We start from the raw sequence: 10948 nt of genomic DNA on the forward strand, positions 1-10948 counted from the left end.
ATTGTCCTTTGTATAAACTACGAGCAATTTGTAAAAAAATCGGCGTTTGTGGTGTAGTTACTGTAGCAGATTTTCTAACTATCATTCTGTGTTACACCTAGTGTTCCCTTACGAGGGGAAGCCCTATATATTATCTTCATTTGTCGTAAACGAAATCGGTTTTCGAGTTGGCTAACGACTATAAATTAACATCAAAAAGTTTTAGGAAACTGGTAATTTTTACTACAGATTTTTGCGTTGCTTGAAAAGAAATCTCGTTTTGTGTATCTTCTTCGGTTCTTATAGGGAATTAGCAGCTTTTTAGCTCTACAGAGTAAAGGATTATCAGCAGGTTTGGTTTAAAGTTCTTTGTGGTTTGGTTTAAAGTTCTTTGGTCACTGCCTTGTAATACATTGCACCAACCAAAATACAGCCTGACTTTGAATGCTGTTCTCAAACACAGGATGTGTTGGTTGATGGTTCATAAGCAGCTAGAAATCGCACTGACTGCTGTCAAACGATAGAATCAGTGTGTTGGAAGAGCTCCTGAGAGTCGTGTACCTGTGATACCTTACCAGAGGTACCTCAAATACTATCCTGTACCGTGGAGCCTATCCCTCTGCAGAAAGTACAGGATCTGTCAAGAGCCATCCACTTGACTGCAAGATGCTTGTCAATGGTAAATCTAGGCGTCCTGTATAGGGTGGACGGGGACCAGGGAGGACTCAGGGTGTTGTATTGATCCCCCTAACCAACAAGTTTGAGGTGCTGTCTTTCACTGAAACTGATCCAGTGGGACTTCACTTTGTACACATCAAAAATAACATTACTGCACAAACAACTCTGTCCATGACCATGCAACAAGAGATAGGCTCAACTTACATTTACCAAGAAAAAAAAATAAACATAAAACTCAAAACAACATTTTCTACCAAGGAATAAAACTGTACAATAAATTACCAAAAGAGATTAAAGAAATTGCAAAAATACACTTAGGCCTATTTAAAAAGGCAGCTAAAAAGTACCTGTTATGCAATACATTTTATACATTGAAGGATTACTTAGAGAGAGTAGGGGGTTTGATAAAAAATGTTATACAAATAAATAATAACAATAATGATTATAAAACATCCAACATTCCACATAACACTTTCACTTTTTTTTTTCCAAGAAATACTTACCCCCCTCCCCCCCCCCCCCCCCCCCCAAGCTATGCCTAGCACAATACTAACACCTCTTCCTCTTTCTGAGCTCAACATCTCACTCATTATGGAGGGACACTGACTCAGTTCTTCAGGATAGCAAATGGGAAGTTGCGATACAGAAAATGGCCCAGAGATCACCAGTGTGTGTGTGTGTGTGTGTGTGTGTGTGTGTGTGTAGTGAGTGAAGTGTTATGAAATGATGTGTGTATAGTGTGTGCAGTGACTGATAGTGAGATATGAGTGAACAGTGTGGCATTACATTATTTAATAAGCTATTTGTAAAAAAAGTATTGTATGCCAGGAGTAAATGTAATGATTGTCTCTAACTAGAAGTCTGTAAATATATGTGTATATGAATTAGCTTATTTTAAATTGGTCTTTGACATGTCCTATATCCTTGTAAAAAGAGATCTACAGATGAATAAAGCTGCTAAGTTGGTGGGGAAACCAATTTTGTCCGATGTCAGGAGATGGCAAACACTAAAGGATAGGGGTCTATTAGTAGTTGGCAGTTCAGACGTATGACGAATGATGCTATCTCTTTGGGAAATGGCAGCAAGAGACAGGAAATGACACCAGGTGCACTCAAGGTGTGTGGGAGTGTCATTCAACATGCTGAACAAGCTACTCCAGCAGCCACTGAGGGAACAGGGTGCAACCAACTGCAGACTGCGGCGCACGTTGAAACAAATGATGCTGTCGTCTGTGCTATGAAGTCATTCTTGAGTCATTCCAGTGACTGGCAGAGAAGGTTGAGAAGACCAGGCTTGCGCGTGGAGTTTCAACGAAGCTCACAATTTGCAGCATTGTCCCTAGAACTGATTGTGGCCCCTTGGTTCTGAGTCGAGTGGAAGGAGTGAACCAGAGACTTTGAAGGTTCCGTGACAAGCTAGGCTGCAACTTCCTGGACTTGCGCCATAGGATTGACAACTGTAGGGTCTCTCTAAATAGGCAAGATGTGCACTACACATCAGAGGCCGCTACTCAGGTAGCTGACTGTGTGTGGGGTGCACACAAGGGCTTTTTACATTAGGTGACTCTCCATCCATCCCAGATAAATACAGCTGTAGGAAACCCAGGAGTATCAGTGTAAGGTCGAAAGAAATGCATCCCACAGGTGAGATTATTAAAATCCTAATGGTACAAAGAACAAGCAGAAAGATATAAATGTTCAGTAAATATAATAGAGGGAAACATTCCACGTGGGAAAAATATATCTAAAAACAAAGACGATGTGACTTACCAAACGAAAGTGCTGACAGGTCGATAGACACACAAACATACACATAAAATTCAAGCTTTCACAACAAATGGTTGCTTCATCAGGAAAGAGGGAAGAAGAGGGAAAGACGAAAGGATGTGGGTTTTAAGGGAGAGGGTAAGGAGTCATTCCAATCCCGGGAGCGGAAAGACTTACCTTAGGGGGAAAAAAGGACAGGTATACACTCACACACACACACGTATCCATCCACACATACACAGACACAAGCAGACATTTGTAAAGGCAGAGTTTGGGCAGAGATGTCAGTCGAGGTGGAAGTACAGAGTCAAAGATGTTGTTGAAAGACAGGTGAGGCATGAGCGGCAGCAAATTGAAATTAGCGGAGATTGAGGCCTCAAGTTAAAAAGAATAGTTGACCATTCACTAGACAGACATGTACCCAATAGAACAGTTCATAATATGAGGGAATTTTCATGATATACGGTCACTCTACAGAAACTTCTAAAGAAACAGAGATTACTGCATAATAGGTGTAAAACAAAGCGCAGGGCTATAGACAGAGATGCTGAATGAAACATGTTTGGCTGTCAAGAGAGCAATGCCTTCAATGACTATCAAAGCGAAATATTGTCAAATGACATTTCACAAAATCCAAAGAAATTCTGGTCGCATGTAAAGGCTGTTAGTGGCACCAGTGTTAGTGTCCAGTTCCTAGCGAATGAGACAGGAACTGAAATTGGGGATAGCAAAACAAAAGCTGAAATGCTTAACTTAGTTTTCAAATGGTCCTCCACAAAGGAAAACTGCCCCAATTTAATCCTCGTACCCTTGGAAAGAGTAATGAAATAAGTATTAGTGTTAGTGGTGTTGAGAAACAGCTGAAATTGTTAAAATTGAACAAAGCTCCAGGGCCTGATGGAATCCGTCTCAGATTCTATGCTGAATTTGCGGCGGGCATACCTCTTCTCACTATAATCTATCATAGATCCCTCGTACAAAAAAACCATGCCCATTTCTTGGAAAAAGGCACATGTCACACACATCGACAAGAAGTGTAATAGAAGGGGTGTCTACTGGGACTGAACCGCACAATAACTCTGGGTTTGGTGTGGAGCAGCGGTGAGGTGGGTGGACTGCTGCGGCCTGTGTGGGGTTGTGAACCACTGGGGGCTATGGTGGGATGAATCCTCTCCACCGTTTCTAGGTTCCAAGTTTAATATACACAATACAACGGGGGATATTGAACGCAAACAGAAAATGGCAGCACAAATGGTCACAGTGTAATATTTCTGGCTTTGCAGCCATCATATTTAGGTACAAGAAGCTCTTCTTAGATCAGTTGAGAAGGCAGGAGTTGCCAGAGGACGTAATGTGGTGTGAGGTACCGATGACAGATGGCTTGTTAGGTATGAGCATCATGAGAAAGACCACCTAAATTGTGGTCCTTCTCTGCGATTGGCTGCTGCATTCGGTAGTTGCATGTCATATTTAAAGCATCTATCAATAGTGTATATTCATTCCATTATTTCACAAGTATTAGTAACCAGCAGAATAATAAACAACCGTGAATCGAAAAAGCAGACGGAGGACTTCAGTGATCTTCAGAACGCACCTAACTTGGATGGCGAGTGAAGTGGTTCGGCTGTAAGATCAAAGCTGGTTGGAGAACAAACATGTTGTCTGCAGTGGTCAGTGTTAAGACTTAGTTAGTAATGTCTAGTGTGTAAATCAGAGCTTGTTGGGAAGCCTTGGAGGACAGATATGTAATCTGCCATGGTCATAGTTAGTTAAGACTTTATTAGCAATGTATGGTTATGTGGATAGATAGTTGAGAACAGTGTGACAGTAATTACGGAAATACTCAGTTCATTAATTTGTTGAAGAATAGAAATTATTTGTGAATCTAGAGTGGAATGTAATTGTGCAGTGGTTTGCAGTCTATGGACGTAGCTGTACGACTGAACAAATGAGTCCAGTACTATCCAACTTCATATGTTTCACACTCGCACATTTTGCAGCAAAAAACTCCATTGTCTTACTTTTTAAAACGGTATGCTTAGTACACAAATGCCGTTCGAGACATGGTCTCTTGGCATCATTACTCAATACTTCATAACAAATAACATATTGCGGATGGTCGACACCACTGTTTTGTACAGCAACAAAACTGTGTTTCATGTAATCATCACTGTATTTGTGTGTCTTTGACAAACTCATTAAGTAAAGAAAAAATAGCTTTACAAGTCAAAAGTTCACTTTCAAGTATCAGACGATTAACCTGCTTGTTTGATTGATACTGACTGAACAACTCAGACCAACTGAGCAAGACTCCAGCACCAACACTGATGCAAGGGAAACTCCCCATTGCACTCTCCTCAGAACATGAAAACAGGAAAAATGTGTAATGAACTGTCAAAAACAACCAAAATGGACACCGTGAATGGTCCAAGAAGAAGAAGTGCAATAAAGAGCAGCCTGAAACAGCGACAGTGTCGTGGGTGTGCCCATGGCGTTGGACTACCAAACGGGCGAGCCGTGTTCAAAACTCCATCATGCCATTTACTTATTTATTTATTTTTTCATAACATTATGAACTGTCCGTCTCGTCACTGAAATGCTTGTTCTCTTTCTGTAGTCTTGGCAGTTGTCATACTATACATTGGTTATGGAATATGACTCATGAGGTAAGAAAATGTTACCGTCACAAGTAAATCTGATGAATAGTGAGAGCAGGTGAAACACCACATAGGCATCTCACAGAAATGAAAACAACAGATGAACGGATGTGAACTATGTTACAAAAAAGGAATACAAGAGTCAAGACTTCCAAAACGGAACGCAATTTCAAAAACGTTAAAAAGATGTTTTGACAGCGCACAGTGAAACTGTGTGATTGTGAAACTGTTGCATTCTATGTGATAAACTACTATGTTTTCATTGTTTCCTTGGGAGTGCTCACATTCACATTGATATGGACACCTACATCGGGAAAGGAGGTGTATCTAACTCACTTAACAGTCGTACAAATTAGGTGCATCGATAAGAAATTCCTATCATATGACTGTCACCAATGCCATGTATGACACACCAGGCGTCATGTTTTCCGGCGGAGGATTCAATTGACATATTGCCTTGCCATCAAACGTTAGCGTTTCCCTTTCAAAAGCCACTTAAAATTCAAAATTGGTTCACATGGATCCAAGCACTATGGGACTTAACATCTGAGGTTATCAGTCCCCTAGACTTAAGAACTACTTAAACCTAACAGAGCTAAGGACATCACACACATACATGCCCGAGGCAGGATTCGAACCTGCGACCATAACAGCAGCGTGGTTCCGGACTGAAGCGCCTAGAACCGCTTGGCCACAGCGGCCGGCAAAGCCACTTCCTTTTGCCTGCTAACAGAATAGTTGTGCAGAATCAATTTTTATTATAGGTCCCTACCTTACACCTCGCTGTTGCAAACGGATGTTACACCACGACACAGACACAAATTTGAATAACACGAACAGCGGAAAACCACGTCACCATTATGGGGAGGGAGGAGGGGGGGGGGGGGGGGGGGGGTGATGGGGAGTTTCCTTGTTGGAAACAAAGCAACTACTGTCAACAATTAATACATCATGAAGCTGTGAGAAATCCTAAACAGAAGACGGCTGACCCGAAGTTTTCCGAATAGGACCTACGTGCGATGATCAGCAAAGTTTTCCCACGTTTACTGTACTTGTACACTACGAATTCCGGCAGCCAGATTGGCTTACATTCAAGCTAATGGTCTAAGATGAAAATGAATCTCACAAAACACAGGAAGTAGTGAAAGGCAGTTTTTAATTCTTTTACGGGTGCTCATGCTTCTTTAAGAAGCTGTAGTGACAGGGAATGTAAGAATTATTTTGATAAGCTTTGTTACTTCATTATAAATATTTTAAAGATCGTTGTCCATTATGAATTTAAGAACGTCTCCAGGTGTTCAATATTTGTGTTTGTCAATGTAAACATTTCCTAACTTATTTTCCAGTCATTTTCTGTTCAAGAATGGGTAAGTTGTAAGGAGGACATCCAGATTCACTGCTGGGAAATTTGATTTACAATTTCCAAACTGACTCTTTTCAAGCAATTCTGTAAACCGAATATTCTGAAGACATCCAAAAGGCATTTCCATTTGCACTGTCATGTTATCTAAAGTCTCGTAAGATAACATCTTAAGGAACTGAAAGTCATGCTCATGATCAGTTATTTCACTGTTAAGTTTCTTGTTATAGCTTTCAGTACACGAGGTCACAGTTTTTTTTATCTCATATCATGTACCAAACTGACGATCTTCTTGAATTCAGCATTGAACATACTAATTTCACATGCAATTTTGTGTTAAAGGGCAAGGCAAGAAAAGGAATTGAGTTTTATTAGCTAGGCAAGTCAGAACCACTACTGAATGAATCTGCATCCCAATTTTCATCATCTGTGGTGATATTTTGAAATCTGAATAGCTTGTGAACTGAAATTCGTGCATGCAATACACATGTGAGGTGATCTAAATTCTTTATTTTCTAAGAGTTGTGCTCTCTTTGAGGACATGCAAAAAAGTGACTGGAATGCCACAAGATTGCAAATAAAAAGCACAACAGCACAAAAATTTAGCTCGCATACATTTTTGTTTGGTAATAATTTGGAACCCTTCATGTTTACCTGCCATTATTGAGACTCCATCATATGTTTGGCTAACTATTTTGTCAGTAACTTCCCAAACATCAAGTGCATTGACTACAATTTCTTATAAACACTGACGAGTTTTGCACTACAAACAGTGTAAAAACCAATAAATCTTTCTGTGGGATTGTCTTGTGAAAACCTGTGAGTAATGCTCATTTGCAGCTTACAAGAAATAGCCATGATTCAATCTGCTTCCACTCCAACACTCATATGACTGTAAATCTTCTTTAATGTGATCATTAATTGCACTGATAACTGACACAGTTAATTCTTTTTGAATCGTGCTTGATGTTTCTTTGAACGCAAGAGTGCTCTGCAAGTAATCAAGAATGAATTGTTTGTGTCTAGACAAAAGCACCAATAATTCAAGGCAATTCCCTCTGTTGTCAGAACTTTTATCTTCAAAGTGTCCTCTGAATGAAAGCTCTTTCTTGCCCAAGAAACAAACATCATCAGTAAGTCTCTCGGTTACAAATGTATTTTGTTTCACTACTGGAGTATGTTTTATAGCTAGAAGTTTGGCTCCTTCAGAAATTGAATGTTCAATTCTTCCATGACCCAACAACTGATGGCGACTTCTTAAATTCTGGTGTTTCTCAGCTTCTCTGTCAAGTTCTTTTGTCAAGCATACTCCAAAAAAGAAGCTGATGTCCATTCTTTTTCAATTCCAGACCCACCAAATAAAACAGAAATTGTTACAGAGCAACCTATAAGCCAAGGATACTTCCTATACCATGAACAATGAAATTTTCTGTTTTGTTTCTCATCAACTATTGGGATGTCTAAGTGTGATGTGGATCATTTATTTTTATAAGCACACATTTTTGTTAAGTCCAGCTTGAAAATGGTATGTCTCTTAATTCACAAAATAAAGACATAAATGTTCCCTCTGCACAATGTGTAATACCAATTAATCAAATCCACTCATGAATTATACTACTAGAAGAAGTTCTGTTAAATCAGGTTTGAACAGTGTGCGAAAACACACAGTTTCACAGCTTAGACAAGCCTCACTGCCATGCTCCTATGACACATGTGACTGCCTGCTGTCCTGCTGGCTGCTGCATGGAAACAAGAGGCTATTTCTAGAAGCCTCCAGTGAACTGTTAAAACTGGATAGCATAAACAATGCACCAAATTCTCACTCATGGATGGATCAAATGAAACTGCAGTAACATACAAAGCAGACTTATACCATTTTCAACTCTAATTAAAAGTTTTCTTCAAATTTTTGGGTAGGGTAAGCCTCAAAAGCCTCTGAAGAGCTTTGCCACTGCTTACCACAACGTGCAGTTTTACCACTTTTGCAGATGACACCAACCTTATGGTCATAAGTGTGAAAATCTTCAAGGATCTGTTAACATTATTGCTTTAGTAGAATGTTTCATGTCAATAGACTCTCATTAATCTTTAATAAAACTAACTGTATTCAATTTGGTGCAACTGCCAGGGAAGAGTTAACTTTGAAGTGTGCCACACAGACAATAAAGGAAATTGAAACAAAAAATACCTGGGTGTTATGATTGATGGCACCATAAACTAGTGTCAACATATAATAAACCTTCACAAGACACTCAGGTCACAGATTTTTGTGACACGTACTATCTGTGAGAGTGGGAACTTAAATACTGTGAAATCATCTCACTATGGATACTTTCATTCTCTAATGACATATGGAATTAATAATGTTTTGGGGAAACAAATCGCTACCAAAGAAAATTTTCTTGGCCCAAAAACGTGTTGTAAAAATATTGGATTGTATAAACAGAATAGTGGATATCATGAATACAATACAAGGAGAAAGCACGATTTACACAATGACTGGAAAAATTTGACAATCGTAATATAATGTAAAATTGAAAAATTATGTACACACTCATTTTTTATTTTTAACTTGCTGTATCAAATTTTTGTATAATGCAAATGTGATCTAGTATTAATTTTGTCTTTTTGTAACATTACCAGCTATGTATTGATTTATTTAGAAAGATCACACAAACTGTCATATAAAATGTGAAAAAAATGAAAAGAAAAGAATTTACACACACTACATCCTTGTGAAATTATTGCAGACAGATCAACGGAATAAGAAACAAATAAGTAAATTAGTTTCCTTATAGGCAGGCTGTAGTCCAACAGCAGTCTCAAATTTCTTCTCTTTGCCATTTTGTGCACAATATTTCCTTTCAGTGTAAGCAGACAAATTTTAGTTATAGATTGTCAAAATAATTCCCAGAAGTTCACTACGTATGAGAATTTTCTTGGCTGTAGTTATTAATTGGTGTATGTCCACAGATTAGTGATTAGCTTCATTTCCTGATTTGACTGGTAACACTGAAATGCTATCAGAAGATGATCCAAAGTGGTTCTATGCAGGTGTGAAACCTAAACAATAGGAAAACAAGAGAAAAGACAGGTAGAAAACATGGAGATTTTGTGCTACAGAAGAATGAATATCAGCTGGAAACATAAATTTACCAATGAAGAGGCACTGAGATGAACACAGGAAACCATATCCCCTTGAAGGTACATCCAAACAAGGAAATAGAAACTCATAGGACACATCTTAAAGTCACAATTATATCGATAGCAGAAGGTGATATTGAGGGAATTAATTGCCAGGGAAGACCAAGGACGTGCAGCAGATTGAGTGATGTAGGGTGTACTACGAATGCAGAAATGAAGAGGAAGGTAGACAGAAAAGTGAAATGGTGTGCTGCTGCAAACGAAGTGCCACACTGTGGGATTTTTTATGTGACTGAAATTCCCACGATTTGTAGGTTTCAAATTTATTTTGATCAGGGTACTTGATTTATGAATTACTAAAATTTGGATATAAAATTCGTTTAGTAGGGATGTTAGCTGCTTGAATACACCATTATTTACATCCCTAAATTCACCAATATTGCAATGTTTACTGATGTATACAATGTGATAAAAAAATCTGCATTTTTGCCGAAGAGATTTGGGAAGCTCCCACAAATTATTGATGATGTTCTTAGTCCCCCAGAAACTCTTAACAGACAGATCACCAATTTTTTTCACTAGGTCTTGGGCTGATTTGTTTTTCAATGTTTCCATAATGTCAGTATGTTGAAGATGGCAGAGAGACTGATCTTGGATGACATCGTTGTTACAATGCAGTTTATAACAACTGCTTTACTTTCTTAACGTATTACTTGACCAGTTCTACATCCATTATCATCTTCCTTCCTAATTAAGTCTATGCAATGCATTCAATGTATGAATCAAAGGAACACATACAATACAAACATAGACAGAGGACAAAGCCAAAGAAAAAATAATCATTCTAGGGAGTAGCACCATAGTCATTATTTACACAAAGATGGATACTCATGAATTGCCATTAAACTTCCATACCCAGGGACATTTTAACAATATGTTTAAACAATTTTAATGATAAGTTGATAATGAAATGGTATTTCTTGAGCTAACAATCCAAGAAAATATATAGTAGCGCATGTTTTCGGTGTGTGAATAAAACAACAGGCAAAAATAATAAGTTAAAAAATATCACACAATCAGAGAAACATATTTGCAAATACTCAGCTCTTTAGTTTCACAGTAAAGTTCATTTAATGGGTAACTAAACCGCTGAATGTAGAAATCCACTTTCTGAAGTGAAAGGCAAATTTGAGTACCATTCATGAGGTTTGTTACTGTAATATACTTAACTGAGACGATGTTGATGTGCTACTGCTCTTCAGCCATCATTCAAGATTTCCTTGAATAGTATATTTCAATAAAAGAAATAGCTGTTCAATTAAAAACTAAAAAATGCTAAAACTCCGTCTGAACAGCTCTCAGA

The sequence above is a fragment of the Schistocerca piceifrons genome, chromosome 2, assembly GCF_021461385.2.
Source record: "Schistocerca piceifrons isolate TAMUIC-IGC-003096 chromosome 2, iqSchPice1.1, whole genome shotgun sequence".
Classification (NCBI taxonomy): domain Eukaryota; kingdom Metazoa; phylum Arthropoda; class Insecta; order Orthoptera; family Acrididae; genus Schistocerca; species Schistocerca piceifrons.